The following is an 8122-nucleotide window of genomic DNA, read 5'->3' as shown; positions in this document are numbered from 1 at the left end:
TGTGTGTGTATCCGTAAATATCTTAATAGAGCATATTGTCTCGGATATATTCTCATACTGGTTTCTAGCTTATGATTAGGTACATACAAATAAAAAATTTGATGCTCTCTTCAAGTTTTGTTAGGGTTTGTGTCCTGCTCGGGAAGACGAGACGGCGGCGGCTCCCAGAAGATGGAATAAGGTCTTCCCCGCCTAGCCCCCGTTCCGGTGATGTGTCTAGCATCGTCGGTCGGCGTGTGGAGGTGTGTCTCCGACGGATCTATCCTTGGTAGATTTGCTCGGATTTGGTCATAGTTCTTCTACGTTTGTGTTTCTTCAGGTTGGATGCTTCCGATCTACGCTACTCTTCATCAGCGGCGGTTGCTGTTCTGCTGCGTTGGTCCTATGGGGCCTTAGCACGGCGATTTCCCTACGGTCTACTACAACAAGTTTTGCCCGACTCCGGTGAGGGAGGGGTGATGACGGCGGCGCGCCTTCGGCTCGCTTCAGTGCTTGTAGTCGTCGCTAGGTGGTCTATGGACCTAGATATAATTTTTTTTATTTTTGGTGTCCGTTGTATTGTCATGATTGAAGATGAATACATTGGAAGTTTTCTCGCAAAAAAATTTGATGCTTTCTAGGGCTTGTCACCAAATACTCAATATGTTGCCTTTATCCTTTATTTTTTTGCTTAAATGAGTCTCACGTGTTGTAGCGCATTCAACATACTAGGATTTAACTTGGTGCAAGAGAAAAAAAATGTAACAAGAGAATTGTTTTGCAATGAAACATAACAAGAGATAGAAAAATGCAAAATAGTTCTAAGTGAGTGATCATCCATATAATTCGACTGAGAATGCTGATAGACGTTAGGTCAAGATGTTGTTATCCCTTGTATTGGCTTGAATAACAGTTCTCTTCTAAAAATAAAGAGATTGAAGAATTGTTACTGACTAGATTAAATGGTTCTTAGTACCGGCGTTCACATGAGAAACAACCATTTTCTCGATCACATGAGAAATAGCAAAATGTCTAATCCATACGAGGAGAGAAGCATGTCACAAAAAGACCCATCTTGCGAGCTCAACGCTCTCAAACATAAAACATATTAATTTTGTCTTATTGGTAGAATTGTTTTAGAGAGCCTATTATTATGGTGCTGAATTGAAGTGTTCTCTTTCTTTACATGATGATCTTTACTTAATAGCAGTGAACTGGATGCAGAGTTGTAGAAGGTTTTCAATTTATGAAGGAAACAAAAGATGATTTCTGTTGAGCAAAATGGAAGGAGTGGACGGGAAAAAAATTGAGGGAGAGGCAAACGGAACTGGTTTGTGGCCTGCGTTGTATCATAGCTCATAACACGGCCTGGTCAATATAAGAATATCAAGTGACGTTGGGAGCAACTAGTTATGGAGCGCTCCTTCTGGAGCCTCACAACGATCAGTGCCACTTGGCGCGCTCTCGGCCACCCGCCACGTGTCGCGCTCTGGACGCTCCCTTCGGATTTTATTTTATTTTTCCGCACGCGTTTTTGGCTTTTCAAACAGTTTTTCCCGGTGTTTTTCAACGTTTCGGTTTTCCACCGGTCTTCGTTAACTTTTGGACAAAAACAAATTCAGGAAAAAAATTGCGCGAAAAAACGAGTTTTCTGTTTTCTTTCTTCTGCTAGAGGCACGGTTTTGCTTCCGTGAGAGGCACGACCATGACTCTCGGAAACGGGAAAAAACACATTTTCTATTTTTATTGCATCTGCCAGAGGCACGTTTTTGCTTCCGCGAGAGGCACGTTTTTTTTGCTTTCGCGAGAGGCACGACCATGACTCTCGGAAACTGAAAGAAAACATGTTTTCTGTTTTTCTTTTCTTCATCCGCCAGGCATGGTTTTGCTTCCGCGAGACGCACGTTTTTTCTTTCGCGAGAGGCACGACCATGACTCTCAAAAACGAAAAAAAACACGTTTTCTGTTTTCCTTCTTCTGCTAGAGGCACGGTTTTGCTTCCGCGAGAGGCACGACCATGACTCTCGGAAACGGGAAAAAACACATTTTCTATTTTTTTGTGCATCCGCCAGAGGCATGTTTTTGCTTCCGCGAGAGGCACATTTTTTGCTTTCGCGAGAGGCACGACCATGACTCTCGGAAACTGAAAGAAAACATGTTTTCTGTTTTTCTTTTCTTCATCCGCCAGAGGCATGGTTTTGCTTCCGCGAGACGCACGTTTTTTATTTCTCGAGAGGCACGACCATGACTCTCGGAAACGAAAAAAAACACGTTTTTTGTTTTGTTTCTTCTGCTAGAGGCACGGTTTTGCTTCCGCGAGAGTCACGGTTTTGCTTTCGCGAGAGGCACGACCGTGCCTTTCGGAAATAAAAATTTTGTGTTTTCTGTTTATTTTTTTCTTTCGCGAGAGGCACGGTCGTACCTTCTCGAAAACGGAAAAATAATGTGTTTTTTGTTTATTTTTTTCTTTCACGAGAGGCACAGTTTTGCTTCCTCGAGTGGCACGGTTGTGATTTTAGGAGAGGCACGGTCGTGCCTGTTTCGGAAAAGAAAAAAACCATGCTCCCGGTTAAGTTTTTTCGTCCGGCTTTTTTTGTGAAAAAAAAGTTCGTCAAAACTTATCAACGTGAGATCTAGTTTTGAAGATATCGATGCAAGAAATCGAACGGTGAAAACAGTTCGAAATTTGAACGCACGGTTTAAGAGATAAGACATTTTGAATAAACGGATCTACGAAAGGGAAAACTAGCAGGTTGCGACAAGTGGCACACATTGAGCGCGCCACTTGTCATAACCTGACAAGGTGGGAGCGGTCTTTGCGATTAGTGATTTCGAGTGACGTTATTGTTTTTTTGTCAAAAAAAGGAAAGACAAAAAACAGAGGAATAGGAAGAAGTACCGTCGACCGGCCCAGTAGAAATCGCCCGGCCCAGTAAAAGTCCGTGTGGAGGCCAGGTCGCTCGTAGAGCCGTTTCCGTATCATCCGCGTTGTGATCTGTAGAGTCCGGGTAGAATCAATCAAGTTGGTTCTTCTTCTGCAATACTAGTATAAATAATCAAGGGGGAGGACGTACACTGGCAACACAAGGCGACGCAACTCGATCGAAACAAGTCCTTGGTACGTAGCCATGGAGTACTTGCCAAAGACAAGCAGCATGGCGTCGTCGCCGGAGGGGGCAACGGTGGTGGACGCGTACAAGAAGGCGCTCGCCACGGCGGCACGGTGAGCGCGTACGCAATGCTGGCGCGCGGCATGGCGCGGGAGCTCCTGCCCGAGGAGCTGCGCGCCGCGGTGCGCTGGGGCGCCGCGTTCGTGCGCTCCCGCTACAGCGCTCCTAAGAAGGAGCGCCACACCATTGTCATCCGGCGCGTGCTCGGCGGCATCAGCCTCGGCGGCGGGTACAACGAGAACGACCTGTTCGACGCGGCGCTCACGTACCTGGCCACCAAGATCAACCCGCAGAGCATGAGCCGGCTCTGCCTCTCGCGCACCCGCAACAAGGAGCCCGGCGGGAGCGCCAGCTGGAGCACGCTCCTGAGCATGGAGAACGGGGGCTCCACCGCCGACACCTTCCAAGGCGTTGAGTTCCGGTGGACGTCCATCGAGAACGGCGGCAACGACGGCAAGAGTCGGGCCCAGGAATCCCTGGAGCTCAGCTTCGACGCGGAGCACACGGAGACGGCGCTCGACAAGTACGTGCCCTTCATTATGTCCACGGCGGAGGATCTGCGGCTGCGAGACCGCGCGCTAAAGATCTTTCTCAACGAGAGTTCGAGTTGGAGAGGCATCAACCACCACCACCCGGCCACGTTCGACACGCTCGCCATGGATCCGGCCATGAAGCAGGCCGTGATGGCCGACCTCGACCGCTTCCTCAAGCGCAAGGAATACTACCGGCGGATCGGCAAGGCGTGGAAGCGCGGGTACCTTCTCTACGGCCCGCCCGGGACCGGCAAGTCCAGCCTGGTCGCCGCCATGGCCAACTACCTCCGCTTCAACCTCTACGACCTTGACCTCTCCGGGGTGTACGACAACTCGTGCCTGCAGAGGCTGCTCATGGACATGCCCAACAAGTCCATCCTCGTCATCGAGGACATTGACTGCAGCTTCGACACCATGTCCAGGGAAAAAGATGGCAAGCTACGCCAGGCGGCCGACACCGACTACACCGACACAGACGAGGACGGCGACGTCGGAGCAAGAGGATACTTCCAGGGGCGGGAGCGCAACAAGATGACACTCTCGGGGCTGCTCAACGTCATCGACGGCCTGTGGTCGACGACCGGCGAGGAGCGCATCATCGTCTTCACCACCAACTACAAGGACCGCCTCGACCGGGCGCTGCTACGCCCGGGCCGCATGGACATGCACGTCTACATGGGACACTGTGGCTGGGAGGCCTTCAGGACGCTGGCCCGGAACTATCACCTCGTCGACGACCACGCTCTCTTCCCGGAGATTCAACAACTGCTTGCGGCGGTGGAGGTTACACCCGCGGAGGTGTCCGAGATGCTGCTGCGGAGTGAAGACGTCGACGCTGCGCTGCGTGTGCTTATGGAATTCCTCAAAGCAAGGAGAAGCAAAACAAACGACAAGCAGAACGACGGCATAATAACGGGATAGCAGAGTCGCCAAGTTGCCTCTGTGTGTTGCAACCGGTCATACATAACAATTCTAGTGGTTCAATATTAATCTTGTCAGTACACCCATTATATATATTTGTAGATTTTGGTAAGGTTTGATTTTAGTCTAGATAGGAAAAGACAAGGAAATTTTTGCTTTCGTTGAGGTTTGATAAGATTTGATTTGATTTGGATATGAATTGGGAGGCAAGGAAAGTTTTGATTATTTGTTGAGCTTTTGATAAAAAAAATTATTTATTTTAATTGAGTTCATGCATGACATGATTTTGTGTGGAGGGACGAAACCAAACCAAATGATCAATGAACTCTCCTTTAATAGTAGACAAAATTACGTCTAGTATGTTAAAACACAAGGTTGAAGAAAGTACTGCATATATTAGGCATAAGCGAGGTGGCCGCCTTACGTCTAGTTGTAGTACAATTTTGACTACAATGTACCTTAACTAGACATCAGAATGTACGTACGTTAAAACACAATATTGACGTTCCATCTGGGTAGCTCCCAGACCGATCGAATGATCAAACCGATTAACCGAAAATGGGAGCGACTCTAAATCGAACGTTTCCTGCTGGCCCTTCTGGAACAGGAGCAGTCTCAAAAACGAAAAAGGCCAGCGCAACCCAATTACCTACTGTTGCACTAAAAAGAAGTCCAAAAAAACCAAAACAGTAAGAAAAAAATATATGAAAACCTTGCAAAACAAAAACGAATGATTTATATATAAGTTTCGCAAAAAAAAGAATGATTTATATATAAAGGAATTTTTCAGCCCCCACCCGACCTCCCCCTCTGCGTCGTTTGATCCAGGCAAACATATTGCAAAACACCATGCCATTTTTAACTAAAACCACAAATGTCCATGGCAAAAGGTATATAGTTTTGCATATGAAACAAATAAAATTTGCCATGATCCCAATAATTTGCCATGGCAACAAACTAATGCCATGGCCAACACACGATACATGCAATGATGCCTTATAAGTTTACGATGATTTCAATTTTATGGCAAAAAACTACAGGAACGACATGGCAAAAGTTGTTTTATACTCCCTCCATTCCAGAATATAAGGAGTGTAAAATTTGTAAGCTATTCTTGCTATATACTTGAAGACAAAAAAATGTGGTTTAAATTTGCCATCGTGTAGAACACAAAAAAGGTGTAATGACATGTTTCATAAAATAAATTTACCATGGTCCGTAAAAGCAAAAATTACCAGGAGGAATGAAAGTAATTTTACCATGGATGTAGAGTAAATTTGACATGGCACTAAAAATAATTTTCCCATGGTATAAAGTAAAATTGCCGTGGCAAAATTAAATTAAATTTGCTATTGCACTAAAGGTAAATTTGCCATGGCAAAATAAAAGTACTTTGCCATCTTAATAAAGGTAAATTATGCCTTTACTGATTTGCCATCTCAATAAAGGTTGTGTACTTTTTTTTGAGTTGTATAAGGTAGTGTACTTTATTCGCTGCAGTTAGTTAAGCTTTCCATATATGCTCTGGGAAGGAAAACCAATATCGCCTTTACTAATTTACTCTATGTTGATATACTCTATATTTCATATGTGCTTCCAAATAGTTTAGGCTCTGATCTCTTTTTTGGTTTTTAGGATTGTTAGGGCATGTACAATGCTTGATAAGACAGCTTTATCTTAAGTCCGCCACATAATCTAGAGGAGATAATAAAAAATGATGTACAATGGATTATTTCTTAGTCTTATTTCTCATAGTTAGAGATCATCTCTTAGTTCAGAGAAGGCAAACCTTTTATTGTGGTTTATCTCTCCTCCAACTCAACATTCATCTTACATGACACTTTTAAAATAGCACAATTATACATGCCCTTAGGATTGGGAAACGCTCATAGGCAGATGTCTGATCTATTCCAATCCCCACACTAGTTTTCTCACGATGATTGCTTTTCAATTGTATGGGGATTTGGAAAGTCTTATAGGCAGACGTCTGACCTATTAAGATCCTCTGACTAGTTCTCTCATGTTGATTGCCTTTCAATTGTATGGCTGAGAAGCTCCAACAATATGTTGGTCCTACCACCTATATTACTCCAGCGGAAAAAAGCATGCCTATGATCATCATCCCCTAATCCCACACCTTCCTCCCAGGTCGGTTAGTTTCCTCCCAAATCGGATAGATTGTTGCTCTCCACTGCATCGCTGATGACCATGCCCCTCGATGTTGTTGTTTTTTTCGGGGGCTCGACATTGTTCAGCGCTCCACCTTCAACACGACATGTGGCATGGCCCCTTCTCAACCAGTCGCAGCTCACCATATGATCACACCGTCGCTAGTAGGCAGCTACAGTGCCCTTCACCAGCGGGTGGTAGGCACACCAGGCGCCATGGAGGCACACCGACGATTCTAGCCTGCGACGTGGTTTACATTGCAGGTTATTGTGCACCGACCCTTCTCTGGAGCGAAGGCATGTCACATGGCCGAACGACAACGATGACTCTTGGACTCCACTGCCCTAGTGGGCCGTCGACATCGAGGTTGCTAGTGTAGGTGGCGGCAACATCTTCCTCCAAGACATACCTCTGCACAGTACTCTTGTTCGAGTCGGCATCTTCTCTGATTCTTCATGCAATTGAACATGACCGGCTCTGCACCTTAGAGTGAGTATGTGTGGTTTGTTGTCACATATACAATAATGCTTCTGGGTCCGTGTATCAAGTTTCCTACTGCCTGTTGTCTGCTTCCTTTGTTTTAGTTGCACACACGTAATTTGAAATCATATGTAGTTTGTTTCCAGCTTACATTATGTTTCCAAATTGTTTGCTTCCTTATTTACACAACCATGGTAATGTTGGTGGTAATTCTTTTGTTGTTGCTACAACATTTGCCAAACTATGTTTTCGATGGCTCACTAGCGTACAAAATGCACCAATATACTACATTTTCATGCTTCAACCATAACAAAATTGTGCTTCAATATACAGTCACACATGCTTCATAGCAGAAAATGAATGATGATCTGGAGCAAGAAGCGATTTTGAGTCATGGCGAATTACTTCTAGTGTTGGAAGCATGCTTATCATATGATGGAAACAAGTATGCAAAAGAATGAAGCATCATGAGAATATGGAAACATACATGATTGCAGTATATGGAAGCACCATGACTAATGGAAGTCTGAAAAAAATATGGAAGCGTATTATTCTTGAATTGAAGCAAATTTGGGTATTGTCAGAAGCAACGTGGAGTAAGAATAGAAATTACATATGTTCCAATAGAAGCAAATTGAAGCATTTTTCACTAAATGCAAACCAAATTTATACTTAGACCAAAGCAAACTCAACATGTACAGGAAGCAAATTCTAGGAGTAGTTCAAGGCAATTTTAGTCCTGTACGACATGTGTGAATACGAAAAGTAGAAAGAAGGAAATACATAATTTTGTAGCTTTGTCCTCGCTTGATTTTCTCATGTTGTTACTTTGACAGAGCAATTTACATGGAAACAACTGTGGACCCACGC

The 8122-nt window shown here is 44.8% G+C and overlaps 1 pseudogene; it reads left to right on the top strand.

Annotated features, from left to right (window-relative positions):
- Positions 1–2253: 2253 nt before the first annotated feature.
- Positions 2254–4603, top strand: LOC109749245 (AAA-ATPase At3g50940-like; annotated as a pseudogene).
- The last annotated feature ends 3519 nt before the right edge of the window (positions 4604–8122 follow it).

The sequence above is a fragment of the Aegilops tauschii genome, chromosome 5 (genome assembly GCF_002575655.3).
Source record: "Aegilops tauschii subsp. strangulata cultivar AL8/78 chromosome 5, Aet v6.0, whole genome shotgun sequence".
NCBI lineage: Eukaryota > Viridiplantae > Streptophyta > Magnoliopsida > Poales > Poaceae > Aegilops > Aegilops tauschii.
The sequence above is the reverse complement of the archived record's forward strand: the minus strand, read 5'-3'. Positions and strand labels throughout refer to the sequence as shown.